This window comes from Molothrus ater, chromosome Z (genome assembly GCF_012460135.2).
Source record: "Molothrus ater isolate BHLD 08-10-18 breed brown headed cowbird chromosome Z, BPBGC_Mater_1.1, whole genome shotgun sequence".
Taxonomy (NCBI): domain Eukaryota; kingdom Metazoa; phylum Chordata; class Aves; order Passeriformes; family Icteridae; genus Molothrus; species Molothrus ater.
In genome coordinates, this window is record NC_050511.2 from 7070166 (window position 1) to 7086305 (window position 16140).

Here is a 16140-nt window from a genome sequence, read left to right on the forward strand (position 1 = left end):
TTTAATCTCTTTTCTTTTGTACCAAACTATAAAACAAAAATTCTTCAGGAGCCAGAACATGTACCTCCAGTAATCGAAAGAGAGGCAAGGATCTGACTAATAGATATTACGTTCCATTATATGGTCTTGAAGTCAATAAACATTAGGTTACCTTCATGCAGTGAAAAAAGACCAGATTTATTAAAAAATCTTATCTGGAGGGTTTGCATTTCAATAGGATGTGAATTTGCATATTTTAACAATAACCTCCCATCATTCTGTCTGATCTGTGCTCAGTTGGCCATACAGATCACTTTATCTTGAATAGATTATCACCGGTTTAATAAACCCTTCATAATATGCAGGTATAACAATGGTACTTCATTGGATAAAGAAGGCATTAAAGTTCTTTTTCTGGAAATAGGGGTGGCCCAGCTAGTGATTAACTTTATACCTCTGTACATCCCTGTGCTGAATACCGATTGAAGGAGAGTATTCCCATTATTCACATTCAAAATGGACCAGCTCTTCAGAGCTCCTGTTAACTCCTCCTTGCCCATGGCAGCTGTGCAGAGGTGGGAGTTTAAAAAGCCAAGGCCGCCAGGGATGTTATCTCCAGCAGTGGCCTCTACCTGGAACATCAGGAAAAGCTGACATTCTTCCCCCAGGCTGAGTCTCTCACATGTGCAGGGTGATCAGTGACAAGATGTCTCATGAAGGAAGCACCATCTCAGTGCTAGCTGGAATTAAGGTCAATACGCTGCCCAGCAAAAAGCCAAAAAGTCAGTTAGGCAAAAAATCTTAGATAGCCTGTTTTCAGAAAAATCAGCATTATTCTTCCTTGCCTCCTCTCACAGGCTTTTAGTTACTGACCACTTCAACTTTCCACACAGAAGTTCATTTTCCACTGGTTGCCCTTTACAAGGGATGAGTCTGTCCGACAGCTCCCATGTCCCGGATTGTCATCTCAAAATGTTTGTTTGGGAGAAGCACACTCAGACCCTCGGCAGGAGCACTAAGGAGTGTCTGCCAAACCACAGGGCTGGCTTTTGCCTCCTGCAGTTTCCAGGGAGACAGACTATTATTTACATATGCCTGCAGTTCCAGGCTCCTGACCACCCTTCTCATGAGACACAGGGCAGAGCATTAGTACCAGTGCACCAGAGACAGGGACAAATATAATTTTTATCTTGTCCTGCAATTTTTGATTTCTTCATTTTTGTTTCTTTCTTGACATTTGCACCCTGACTTGAAAAAACATGGTACTCTTCCTCTCCAGGGTAGCCAGTGCAAAGCAGGCAGCTGTGAGCGGGAACTGTCCACACACACAGCTTAGACAACCCGCAGGCTACCGTTGCATTAAGCCCGAGCTTGTAGACCTTAATGAGAGATAATGTTTGCTCAGGACCAGCTCTGTGGTCATGCAGCCTTGGGATCTGGGCTGCCTCACATCTGACCAACTGGGAGCATAGGAATAATGAATTTAGGGGCTGAGTGTGCATGCATGTATGAGAAATAGAGAGTATGTCACACACGCATTCCCCAAGAGACTCCTGAGAGCAACTAGAACTTTTCACACTCTCTCCCTCCCCTGTTTTCTTTTTCACTGCTCAAGCTGTGTTCGTGCTTGCTTTTCCAAAGCTCCCATCAGGAGCTTTTTGCTTCACAAGAGCCAACATGCCGTTGTGCTGGCTGACAGTGGGAGCACAGCAAGGCTAGTGAATAATGGAAAGTTATTGACCTATAATAACCTGGCATTATTGACTATAAATGATTTAGTTAAAGTGCACACACACACACACACATACACACACACACACACACGCACACACCATCTCACGTGAAGGAGCTGAATTTTGAATTTCGTTTGTTCAGCACTGGCTCAATGGAGCTTGTCACAGGGGCATTTTGGCCTGGCATGAAATTAATGTTAATCAAAACATCTCTGAGGATCCTCTAAATAAGATTCTTGTGGGGAACAAGCACAATATCTGCTGCCAAAAGCAGATTGTCCTGAGTCTTTACTTGAGGCTCCATGAGAGCACAAAGCTTTCATGAACTTCAGCAGAGTTCACAGATTTTAAGGAATTTTCATAAAGCAGTTTTGACCCCTGCCATAAGGCAGTCTAGAGACTAACTACCAGGACCAGTAACCTACCACCAAACCAGAGCACAACATTTAGGGAAAAGGAAAAGCATCCACTTTTGATGTCAGACTTCCCAATTTCCTGTTATTTTTTTCCTTCTGCTGAGCCAGCTGTTCCCCTCCAAAGTGCTGACATCGGGTCCTTTGGAGTCACAAAGTGTTGGTCACCCTTCTGGAAAGCATACTCAGGGTTCATGGCCGGCCTCAGGTGCCCCTCTGGATCCACAAGGTTAGACATTACCCCTCATCCACCCTGATGAGACCCCAGCACCCTCCTGTGCCTGAATGGAGGCCTATGGAAGTGCAGGTATCTGAGCTGGTGAGCTTGGCTGGCTCAGATGGAGATGTGAGCAAGTACCTGTTTAGCTGAGCCAGATTTCTGAACCAGGTGTTATAATCCCAGCCACTTGCACAATTGCCATATGCCCTCCTAAGATGTCCATGTTTCTATCAGCATCTGGATTTTGTGCCTGAGCCTTATTAAGGAAGGTTCCTGCCCAGCTTTTGACAGGTGAAACTTTGCAGCTTGGATCTGTTCCTGATTATATATCAGTGCTCTCCAAACAGCCATAAAAGCTTCTCATTAGCTTTGTGGGTGCTGTTCTTTATACACAAAATAGCCATGACACTGTGCCTGGCTTTCTTTGTTTTCTCAGGGTCAGAGGGATGAAAGGAAGGATTGCTTTCGTTTCAGATTTGCCTGACTGGGAGCTCTTGAGAGAAGATACAAGAATAAAATTTTAACTCTCAATGGCACTAACCTGTGGTGAGGAAGCAGCTATGAATTGGCATTTACAGCACAGAAAAGTGTCACAATGCAGGGATTCTTTGCCTTGCTTTTCCAAGATCAGGGCAGTGTTCTCCCACTTACTCCAGCAGGCAGTGGAAGCACCTGGAGCTGCTCCCACAGTCCAAAATCACTGCAGACAGGCAATCACTGGAGTCAGAGGTGCTATCCAGTCTGTGTACTGAAGTAACTAACTTTTGAGTACATTTTAAGTACCTAATGAAGCAGGCTTCCCGGAGTAAATCCTTAATTTCTCCATCTAGGAAATTGGGTTTGCATAATTTAGTTGTTTAAATTTAGGCAGCCAAGAGCTCCCTCTGGAGGTCTCCAAGCAGCCCGTTCCTCTGCATGGGCACGGCCAGGCACTTGCTTCTGAGAGGTAATTTCAAGGTGTACCTGTGATTTCAGCACAAGCTAAGTTTTCCCATTCAGGAAATAGGATCTCCTAAGAATTTTCCAATTTTTCCTCTAGAACTAGAGCTAAGCTAGGGGGCACGGCCAGCTAGAAAGGGACATCTGAATTTCTCCCTGAAGTCAGGCAAGGCACATGATATCCTAAAGTAGATCTGCTTGTCACAGTGAGCAGTGGCAGCAGCACAGTGCCTTATCTGTATGTGCACACCATCACACACCTCTGCATACCCCCGAGACCAGCCCAGAATACCTGACTGCAGCAGGCTGTGAACCAGCCACAGCTTTTTCAAGGAGGGCAGAGATGGGGGTGCTGACCTCCTAGTTCCCTCATGGAATAAAACTGTGTCTGGGGAAGCTCAGCCTAAACACTGGGAAAAGATTCTTCACTGAGTGGGTGTCCGGTCACTGGAACAGGCTCAATAGAGCACCAAGCCTGTCACAATTAAAGGAGCATCTAAACAATGCTCCAAGTCACATAGATGAGTGTTAGGTACACTGCAATGATCATTATGGACCACTTACAACTCGAGATTTTCCCTGATTCCATGGTTTTCAGCTGTGTCCTTCCTTCCTCTCTGTGTAAGGTACTGTTATACCAGCATTATGTGTGCCTTGATACCTTGGATTCACAGAGCTTCTAACAAATATAAATTCCCCTTTGCACACACCCCATTTAATCAAAACCTTGCTGGTTTAAGCAGTCTGTTTTATTAAATTACTAACCTATGAAGCCATTAACCCAATTAGAAGCAGCAATTCCGTAGTCTTGAACAACCAAGGGGTAATATTGCAGTGGTAGACGTTATGCAGGTATGGCACGTTATAATAACAGTGAGAGCTCATAGAGCATCTTAAAACTTTACAATTTTGTAGGAATAATATCTAATTAATCCTCACAATGGGCCCTGAAGGTAAAGATTACTGTCTAACCCCTTTTTCCGTGGAGGAAACTTAGTGGGGAAGGAGATGATAGGTAATAGACTTGGGAAAAGCACAAAAGGCTGTATCTTTCCACGGCCTGCATTCACAGTAAGAAGGTTCCCCAAATTGCTACTTTCCTTCAGAGCAAAGCAACACCAAGTGACCATTTTCTACCTTTCTTGTTTCCATATTGTAATGTGTAATGGCTTGAGTTATTTTTTTAAAAATCTTTTATATTTTGGAAGGAGTAGAGGTAGGAGTGTAAAAGTAAATAACACCAAAGTATTACTAAAAGTTAATATCAAATCATACGGAAATAGAGATGATAAATAGGAAAAGCAGCAGGACTTGATTTGAATTTGAGAAAGAAAGTGACAGATTTAGGATCAGTACATTCTTTTAACAAAATACTGAGAGAAAAAAAAGCTGAAAACAGTGAAAATCAAATAATGTTTCTAATAATTAGCATTGCCAACCATAAAAATGCATCAGGCATAAATTATCTCAAGCAATCCTGTATGATAAAATAGTATAAATAAAGAAAATTTATTTTCACATTTTTGTTTTCTTTGAGTGATATTTTAAGCATTAAGAATTTTCTTTCATTCTGGAATTAAAATTCTTGTTAAAAAGTTGCTCAGGTCCAGAAGTTTAGGATTTAAGGAAAGCACCATATGTCAGGAGACTGATGGTAAAGACCCAAAAGCTAGCAGCTCTGGCAGTGATTGTAGCAGGGCTACATAAGGGTTACCTTTAAATGCAGAGAGGTTTGCATTTTACCCTTCTTCAAAGAATTAATGAATAGTTTATTTAAAGTAGATGATTAAAAAAAAAAAGCCCAATGATTGTTCTCAGTGGTGATGGCTCCATTTTATCTCCTTTCATATTTACACCATGTAGCACCCAATTCACACTGCAGAGAGAGAAAGTACAATCTGGCCCAAATTTTCAAATATGCTCAGCACCCAGTGGACCAAAATCTTTTAATTATCTCTCTGTGCATTTGAGAACATCCTGCGTTTGAAACAGAAGGCTCCTTAACTCCTTAAGTAGTGTGATTTCTTGCTCAGTTTCCCCCTCTGCATTTTTTTTTTTTTTTATACTGTCAGCATCACATCTCCAGAAATCAGGATGGATCCTGCTAGGAAACACAAGCCTTATTGTCCTCCAAGCTGGTTCAGACATGTCAGTGTTGCTTGGGCTTGCCACCCTTCTACCCAGGAGCACCAGGGCCCAGGAGCTCAGACACACACTTAGCAAAAAGTTCATGCCCACAGCCTCCAGAAAGTTTACAGCTGAACTTCTCTGTGTCTCTGAAAAACTGTCCCTCTTCAGCCACAGCCCAGGAAGGGGAAGGAAGGAGGAGAGTGTTGCTGGATGAAGTGAGGCCCCTCTGCTTTGCCTCTTCCAACTTAATCCAAGCAGAACAATCTGTGAGAGCGAGTGAGGGGGTCAAGCTTGTGAGCAAGTGGGAATGGGGGTGATGGGGAAGGTAGTAAATAACTTTAAATAACTTGGAGCTATTGGCTGTGATGCCAGAGGTGGCATGCTGCTTCCAGCCACTAACACATGTGGACAGGTGAACCTTTACACCAAATCAATCATCATATTTATTCTAATTGTATCGTAATAGTCCCCCAGGAGCTCAGTTCAAATGAGCTTGACATTATTAAAATTTTAATGCCCAGTTTTCATAGCTGAATGAATATTTAAAGGGTATGTCCCAGGCTTAAGTTATGATGATGAAGAAATTAATGGAATGTCTTGTTTAATGCTTTGGTACATGTTGATGCAAAAAAAAAAAAAAAAAAAAAAGAAAAAAAATGTGGCTGTTCAAGGCAGAAAAGAAAAAAAGGCAATATTTAGGCATAATTAGAGGAGGAAAGCATCAGTGATGCATTAGTATCAGACACCAATTTTGTTGGATAGCTCTCAGCAGAGAGGAAATATTTATCATTCAGGAGGGGTGGAAGTCAGGGTGCAGTCAGGGACCAGAAGAGAAGCAGCTCCACATGAGTGACAGATCAGAAACCAATCTCTGGGAGTCTCTGACCACATCCCTACATAGAAGAATGAGCTTGCTAGCCTTTGTTGCCTGAAACAGAGAGAGAAAATCACCTTTGTTACCCAACCAGGGTGTTTGTTTATTTTAAGTACCCAGATCAACTTTGAAGGATGGCATAATTAATCAGCAAGACTCATCAGTCTGGTAATTATGTTACAGATAATTGTCAAAACATAGGACCAGACGATAACAGTTATACATAGATGGGAGTGAGAGGTAGCTCCTTTTGCACTGGGGGGCCTGATACAGGCTGAAAGTGGTACAGAGAATCGCACTGAGGGTCTGAAATCTGGAATGATTGTGGGGTTTTGTTTCAGTTTGTGTTTGGGGGTTTTTCAAGCCTTCCATCCCTTTCCCAACTCAAGAAATATTTGTGAATCTATGGATTTTTGGTTTTTCTCCTTTTTAAGGCTCTACTAAAATTTGCAAGATTCCAGCTTGTGCTTATTCATTTACTGTTAGAAACTGAGAACTAACTTGAGCATCTGGATGGGCTTAAAATCATACCCCGTATGCATTTCCTAGCTGTGAAGGAGGGCAGAAGAAAAAGTTAACACTCTAAGTCCCTTCACAGAAGATTTTCTCTAAAGGGGCACTATCAAAACTAAGATAATCTTATTCTTCCTCTGAGTGTTTCCTTGTTTGTTTTCTTTTTTGTAAAATTATATTTTATTTTCCTTTTGTCAGCTCAGGAGCCCCAATCCAGTGCACAGCTAAAGGGGCTTATCATCAGAACAAAGTGTTCACACATCTGATTTGAGATGTGATTTCAAACCAGCTTAGACAAGTCAGTGGATAAGGTGGCATGGCTGCTGGGGGCTCTTCTGCTCAAATGAAACTTGTTTCAGGCTGTCTGAAAAAAAGATTAAACTTTTTTTGTTTGTTAATAGAACTGAAAGGAGAGCACAGCCGTAACACCTGCAGAGGACAGGGATACACTTTTAGAAGGAAACTCTTGTGCTGCAGAAATGTCAGAGCATTCTGCTTGGAATAGGTTTAGGTCTGGGCCTTCTGTTGTTCAGAACTGAGGTAATGGTCTGCCCTCTGTTATACTACAGCAAGCAGGTGACTTTAACCTTTGAAAAAAGGGAAATTAGCGTAGGAGGAAGAGAGTGAACACACTAACCTTGAAAGCAGGACCAGGGGTGGGGGAAAAACACTTTCTAGCCCAGTACCATGGAAAACCCTGCTTGCGGTCTTAACCTGGTGGGAGCCTTTTTCAGTTCTTGGGGAGACTGTGTTTAAAGTCATGCTCTAAAGCTATCTGGGCATTTAGATCAGTGAGAGAGCCTGTATTTCATGGTCCTGGCAGTGGGTGAAAGCAGCTAGTTAATTTACACAGCTTACTCAGTTGTTTGCTAAATGGCAATGCTGTGGAAAGCATTTCTCCATAGGCAAAAGGGCTGGCTGTGGTTCTTATCTTTGTGGCCAGGCACACAAGGCTACAAGCACAGAAGGTCTAATCTTCTTGGATGGACGGTGGCCAAGGTCTTTTTGCACTCAAAGCACTGAAGTCAATGGAGCTTGGCCTTGCCTAAAGTCTGCAGAGTCAAGCCAAGCAACCATTAGTGGCAAAGGCAACATTTGGGTCTTGCTTCAGAAGAAGAGATAAAGCTCAGAGAGGGAAGAGCACAGCAGGAAAGTTCCAATAGCCAGAGGTCATGGGCTCAGGATAAGGTGGAGACAAGAGCAGATGTTCATCTCCTGGTGAGGGAACAAGGGTTGTGTCTACAATGCCTTCAGCGACACAACTGTCTCTGTGATCTGATTGCTGCCCTGCCCTGTCTGTGCTGAGGAGTCCCCAGGGCTCTGCGTGACCATGGTGTGCCCCACATGCAGAGAAAGCCCCACCTGCCCAACAGACAGCAGCAAAATAGCACCAGGAGCACCTGTGGGACCACTGAGATGTGAGGTCTGAGGGGAGGCTTTCAGCTGGGAGGTGCAGACAGAGAGATCCACCACCAAAAACACCTTAGCTGAGCACTGCAAAACTGATCCAGGACCCTCAGCACAAGTTCTCATCACACATTTAAATGCTGTGATGCCTCATACACGCATTTAGCATCTGCAGGGTAAGGATCTGTGCTTGTTAGGGTGAGGCTGTCTTTGTTGTGTCCACATGAACTACCTTCACATGCTGGGGGACATGGAGTGCTCAGCCTGAAAGAAAGGAGGATCAGGGGAGACCTTGTCACACTAAAATTACCCGGAAGGGTGTCATTGCCAGGTGGAGGTTGATCTCTTCTCCCAGATAACAAGGGGAAATGGTCTAAGTTGTAGACCTGCTAGGGCAGGTTGCAGTTGGATATTAGGAAACATTTCTTCACCAAAAGTGTGGTCAATCATTTGGGCAGACTGCCAAGGGAAGTGATGGAGCCATCAACCCTGGAAGTGCTCAAAAATCTCATAGATAGACATTTGGGGGGCACAGTTTAGTGCTGGGCTTGTCAGTGTTGTATTAACAGTTGGATTCGGTGATCCTAGAGATCTTTTCCAGCATTAATTATTCCATCATCTATGACTACGTTGTTACTCTGCCTTGAAGGAGTTTGGGATCACAGTGAAGAGAATGAGGTCTCTTTTCACTCAATACATGCTAAGCTGGCTAATAGAAAAAGTTAGGAATAGAGAAGAATGATTTTTGATAGAAGGTGTTTGGGCATATTTTAAAATTGGATGCAAACTTGAGAAGGAAATTAGAAGAAAGATGGGATTATGGAAAAAAATTTCCCTACTGATACTAGGGAAGAAGGGAGGAAAGGACAGCAAAAGACTTACTTAGTTTTATGTTAGAATTTGATGTGTTTATGAACAGAATTTCACATTGTAGTTGCTTATCATATCAGCAGAGAATGAGATTTAATAAACAGCATGTTCACTCAAGAGTTATTCCTCTGCTGTCAGGATACACATAGAAGTAGACCCTTTTAGGTAGCTTAGCATGGCCAGAGGGCCAGTCCTGGGACTCTCGACATGCTTGAGTGTACTCACTAAATGTTCAGGGATTTCTCACTCATGTAAGGGGTCTGGGGCTACAGACACCTTTTCAAAAGTCACTACCCACAAGACACCCTTCTTTTCCAGGAAAGAAAGGTCAAGTGCAGGAGCCAAGCAAGATCCATGAGTGCAACAAACACCCATCTGGGTGATCAGGGCATCATCTTCTGTCCTTAGTCACCAAGGTACCATGTGGCAGCACAGTCTAGTGAGTGAAAATAGACCTATCAAACATCATTTTTACGGTGTGACTCCCCAAAACTTTAAAGGAATCTCCTGCTGTCTGTTTCACATGCAGATTTGTATATGAAACAATATTTATAAGATAGAAATACTAAAAAAAAACCAACCAAACCAAACCAAACAAACAAAAAACCAAAATAAAAGCTAAAAAGGCAGTCCTGATTCTCTCATTTTGGAAAATGAAGCTTCACACCAAGCATCCTGTGTTTTGTCCTCAAACACAGGATGAAGACTGAGCTCTCCCTTTACCCTACCATACTTCATTTAAAACCAGAGACGCTATAAGATTAAACACTACATGCTCAGCTACCCCAGGAACAAACAAAATCATTTGTTGTATTGGAAAGTCTGTAGTTGCCCATTAACAAGATTAGCAGTTTATTCAAACTCAAGCCCAAACTGTTCGGTGAGGAAGAAGTTTTGTATTTGAAGCCACAGGCTTGTGCATGTGAGCATGAACTGAACTGGAGCCCCTCTAGGTTCATCTACACACAGGAGAATAGGAGAAAGATGAATCAATAGTTAGACAGATGGGTTATAATATGTTCTATATGATATATAGAAAATACTCTCAGAGAGCAGGGATGGCCAGTAGCAATCATTCTCAGGGGTAGGCACCAGAGCATTGACTGATTTGGAAAGGTCAGACCCTTCAATGGGGTTTTTTTCATATTTCGCACATTGCCATTTCATTTCATGTCATCTGTTTGTGTACATACCTATGGCACACATCTCAACAGGAGGGGAAGAGGGTGATGGGGATGAATTAAGAGTCCTTTACCAAGATGAGGTTTGGGATAGTCATTTCAGAGACAATGCATTACTAGCAAGGTGAACCTATGTGATTTATTTTGGGGTTTTTTGGTTTGTTTTTTTTTTTAAACAAGCTTTCTAAAATACTTCCTCTCCTTACTCTTTTGTTAATGTAACATTGTATCAATTCAGAGTGCCCACAGTAAATGTGGCTAATGTGTAATTACACATCAATCCCTGCAAACACAGCACTTACCTCTATTCCCTTGGGGACAGGTTTTTGCTTTATGCATTATAGCTGAAATAGACAAATATAGGAGTCTACTCGTGTAGCTAACCTGTGGTAAGAAACTTTCCTGATTCTGTAGCATTTGGAGAAATTTACCTGAGCTGAGCACCTGTGCCCTGACTTTGTTGTTTTTTTTTTTCTTCAGAGAAAGGAGATTGCTTTGGATTCATGCTTATGGCTATCTAGGTTAGATCACTGTAATTCAATTATGTCACTCAGAATCAGGTACAGGGTGATTTACTTGAACTTTGCAATTACACATACACAATTCAATTGTAGGTGATTTTCTTGGCTTTTCCAACTTTGACACTGATATACTTTGCATTTCCTTAGGGCCCTCTATCAGGGCAGATTTTGTTCAATGCTTTAAAAATTATGACCCACTCCCATAAACACGTTCCTGCCAATACCTTTGCTCACATAAATAGCTGTATTGAATTTGGAGAAATTACTATTGTGCACATGGCAGACTCAAAAAAGACTCATGGCAGACTCAGTTGGCAGAAATGGTAAAATTAAATTCCTCTTAGTGTTTTGGGGAGAGATTTGAAAGAGAAAAACCCACCAAAGAAATGAATAGTAAATGTATTTCCTGAAAATTTCAGAGCAGGTATTAAACTATTCCTAGCTCCAATTAACATCTGAATTATGTCACAAGACCATCAAGAACAACATATTTTTTTTAGGGAAGAAGTTGTTCTGGTATTTTTTTTCCCATGAAGCTAACCAGCAACTAAAGAGATGCAGGAGCACCCAATAAACATTTGCTAAGACCTGCTAGCTGGCATCCTTCATGACTAGGTCACAGCTGAGTTTCATCATCGATTTAGGGGGCTGATCCCTGAACAATACCAAACACAACACATCAGTGAGAATGGAGAGTTTGTTATTTGCTGTTATATCTGTCCACATAATTCAAGCATAGAAATTACAGGATGTTTGTTTATTAGGTTTTTTTTGTTTGTTTAAAACCAGAATTTAGATACTTTTTTTTTCCCATCAACCACCTTCATAGTACATGATGATATCTTTATCTTCATTAGTAGAATAAAAGTTGAGAAAGAGGCAGATGTAATGATGTGTCCAAAATCATCCAGAAACCCAGCAGAGAGCTGGAAACAGACCCTGCCAGAGGTTAGCACCTCTGCTTTTTTTACATTTTTGGAAAATTCCAAACACATGGGCAGCAGAAATACTTTCATCATGATTCTTGATACAAACCAAAGCCCCCAATATGTCCTCAAGGAGTATTCAATTATTAAGACCGCTGAGGATGTTGGAAAGATTATTATTATTATTCATATGATCAGCAGGAAAATCTTCTATGGTTCTATAAAGCACACAAGCTCTAGAATAACCTTTTGTCTCCTGAAGTGACATCATCCTTAAGCACAACCAGCAGATTATCTCCAGCCTCTCTTCTACTTGGTCATGATCTTCCTATTAGTGGCATTTAATTCATCTTCAGTAATCTCCTCATCTTTTCCCTTTTTCTTCCTGTCTCAGAGCACATTTTAAGATATTCAGAATTGCTCCATATTTTTGAGGGATTTTTTTTTAATCTCTGTATTTGTCCATTCTCAAATAGAGTTTTAGATCTACTTAAAAACAGAAGGTACATTGATGAGCTATGAAAAAGTGGGTGAGACAAGAAGGAAAAGGGTGGTAGGAACAGTGAGAGGAAGAAAGATGGAGACAGTGAGAAATAAGCTGTCTCTGCTTCCTACTCTTCTTTCCCAGGTGATCCTTCTACCTGCTCTAAATTAATATCAAAGCCAGAGGGAGCAGAAAAAGGTTGGTGGGGGAAAAAACGACAACCTTAGGAAGAGAAAAATCATGATGCAGAAAAGCGTCTGTCCCCTGTCTAATTCCTGCAGTGGCCTGTAGCTGATGGTGCTGAGAAAAATACAGCAGCAAGCTCTGACATTTCATTTCTGTGGAGAATTGAAAAAGGGCTTGCTATAATTCATCGCTTCTTGTAACTCAAACCCTTTTTGACAGGGGTACCTGCGCTGTCTTTTAACAGTGGCACCACAGTGGCTGTAATTGGACATGAAAAATGATGTTGTGTTTCTACTTGCTGGGAGAATTGGGGTGGGAGTAGGTGGGGCAGTGGCAGTTTGGTGTGAGATGGTGACATCTGGCATAATTTGGACAAGTTGGTTTTTGGCAAAAAAGAAGAAAGGGCAACCCAAAAGGAAGGGTACGAAGCTTAGCAAGTGTGATCACCTTGCCTAAGGTTTGCTAAGGGTGGTATTCATCATAGATGAACATGCAAAGAATCACAGGAAAATGAGAAGTGTGATGCACATGAAGTTCTAACTCCACCATGGACACAAATATTTATGGCATTTGTGGGAAAAGGACACAACATCTCCTCCTGAAATAGGCCCATTCACAGCCACCATGGTTCTTCTTCCCAGTACAGATGGGGAACCTCAGTCGTAGGCTTTTCCTGACGCCACACTGGGAACACAGTTGTGCATAAAACTCTGGTGTGCATAACACTCTCTCACCACCTCTCTGAAAACTATGCCTATATATGTAATCCAGATTAAATTATTTGGCTCTTCTCTCAATCTCTGTGCCTCAGTGGTCCTCAGCACATCTTTGCTACAAAATTGTTGTCGAGCAAAGCAAAGTAAATTTTCAATTACTTCAAAGTAAATTTTTGGCCAAATGGGACTCTGAATCATGAATGAGGATAAACATTGTCCTGATTTATAATGGTTTTATAACTATAGAGCATTCTGGTACCGTAAAGTCAGATATCTCCATATTATGGAGGGAATAAAAAATTTTAGTCAGGTCTTAAAGGATGGTAGAGAAGTTAAAGAAGAGATGAATGTTTTTGGGACTGACAAATGGTAAAACAATTTACTCCTTTCTCAGTGGCACCCCAACAGGGGTGACATAGAACAGAGAAGCATGATCATATTTCAGATGAGAGCACAAAGAGCAACCATGAGCAGAGGAAAGAAGGATCACTGAAAGAACAGGAGGGTTGCACATCCTAGAGGAAAGCCTGACAGTGCACTCACTCCATCTACCAGTTCAGATGCTGGGTCAGCCTGCCCTACGTCTTTTCCCATGCAGTCAAATCCCTTTTGAAGCCTTCTAGTGACAGGGTTTAATAACACCTTACAGCCACATCTGTAATTCCACAGATCCCAGGTGAATTTCCTGGTGGTATTAATCAGATTTGCTGTCTGGAAAATATTCTTTCTCCTGTCACATTCTCAGGGTCCACCAAGACAAGACACATATTAAAGATGTCCATATCACTATTTCCCCAAACACTCTTCAGAAGGCTTCATTTTGGAGTACAAACTTTGGTTTCATTCCACTTAATTTGTGACCACTTCCAGCTAAAGAATAAGCAGGGAACTTGAATATCTGAATACCCTTCTCCCCACTAAGGCATTTCCCCAGGGTTAGAAAGCTGTGTTGTTCTGCCATTTTATTTCCCCACTTAGCCCTTTTCTGGTCCCCATGATAGGTCCTTGCTCCCAGAGTGCCTGTATAAAAAAAAAAAAATTCCATAGATGGAGAAAGGAAACTTAATTATTTTCCTCTCAGTGTTTCTCCCTATAATTGGTGTCTTTTATGTCAAGATGATCTCAATTTGTATTATGGGCTCCGTTCAGGCAGCACTTTCTCTTTGGTCTATAAAGAAATTGTCAAGTGTATAAATCATAGTGTACATTAAATTACACTAGCCTTTTACTTATTAATTTCCTCAGTTTTTTCTTCCTCTCTTGGATGCTCATTCTCTCACTCTTTTTATAAATTTTCTTCAGAACTGACTGCTTTTTCTCACTCCTCAATATCAGAAAGAAAAAAAAAAAAAGAACCAAACCAAAACAAACAACAAAAAAAACCCCAAAAAACAAACAAACAAAAAAAAAAAACCAAAAAAACCAACAAAACAAAAACAAAAACAAAAACAAAAACCGAAGTCCAAACACATATTTGCCTCCTTTCATTTTTGCCAAAGGGCCTGATAATGTCCTCTGCCTTGTACAAAGTGACTTCATTCAAGAAGAAAGTGACTTCACTCAGAAAGAAATATGAAATCTCTCCAGTTTTCCTCAAGGCTGGACCCAAATGTTACTTGAGTTCAGTGAAAATTTTCATGAACTTTAGCACAATTCAGATCAGTACCTACGTGGGTGGATTTATGGGATGTTCTGCGTCTCAAGGCTGTGTCCACTTGGGCTCCTGACTTTGCCTCTCGAGGCTGTGTGCTGCACACCTCCTGTAAATTCCGGGCTACTGTGACATTTCTCTGACTGACTGCTTGGGATGCAGCTTCTGGCTGTCTTGGAATGAGCACCAGGGACCTCTGACCCCCCTCTTCTGACCATAGGGGTTGGATTAGCCATATGGTTCCCATCAGCAGCCTGTAATCTGGAATAAGGGGCAAGTGTTAAAAGTAACCAGATCTTGAGCCAGACTTTGGCACGTGCATGGCCAACACCAGCCTGCTGCAAACACAAACAGCCAGAGGTCGAGCAGCTGAGGGAAGCAACCAAGGAATTTGGCTTCATTGTCCTGCACATGAGAAGCAAGGTGGGGTTCATATCAGCTAAGTCTAAATGCAAAGACAACCTCCATGATCAGTAGAGAGGAACAGGACACTGCAAAAGACCTTGCATGGTTTATGCCTCAAACACCAGGCTTAAGAGTGGCTTAGAGTTACACTTTCTACACATTTGGAGTTATATGACACTGAGTACTCTCCTCACCTGTGTGGTGTCAGATCGATGAATGTGAGTAGCAGCTAGCTGCTCACATGTGGGTATAAAGGAGCCCTGTGGCAGGATATCTGTCCTGCTGCTGCTGCTGCTTCATACATCACCTCTGCCCTGCTAATACCTTGTGGTACCTCTGTGAGCAACTTTGCAGAAGCAAGGGCCGATACAAGGTTTAGCTATTACCAGGTTCTTTGTTGGCTTTAGCACTTCAGCTGTCTGGATTTTGTTGGATGGTACAGGCATAGAGGAGAGCACGAACTGCTCAGTAGCATCTGTAGCCATGGATCCTTCTCTTGTAGAGTGTGAGTCTAACTGTAGTCATTTTATGGATAAGTACATTTTCCTCTAGAGACAACAATACAGCAGGATCTGCTAGGCTCTTCATCATCTTAACCTACTTGTCAGCCAGCTTGATAACTTGTTGTTACTAAAAATGTGTGCAGAGCAATTAGAATAAATCTAACTTATTATGAAGCACTTTTCAAAAAAAAAAAAAGGAAAATTAGGAAAAAAAAAAGAAAAATAAAACTAATGGCCTTGCTGCCCAACTATGATTAGCCACAAATAAGGGATGGATTAATTCCCTGAAGGCATTCTGTGATATTCATCAGCCAATTTGTGATCTGACTTTACTGGGAACACATATGTTAGGGGATTCCTATTGCCTTCTGACCTCGTGCTCCTTGCAGTGTTTGTTTGAACTTGTACTTTCTTTGTTGGTTGATGGATCAAAAAGATATTTTCATTCTGCTCAGAGGTGGTCACACATAGAAAGATATTTTGAATAGT

General features: G+C 41.7%; 1 protein-coding gene across 16 annotated transcripts in view; it reads left to right on the forward strand.

Annotated features, from left to right (window-relative positions):
• Positions 1-16140, forward strand: part of CELF4 (CUGBP Elav-like family member 4) — a 712154-nt gene that overhangs the window by 376868 nt on the left and 319146 nt on the right. The window lies entirely within an intron of this gene.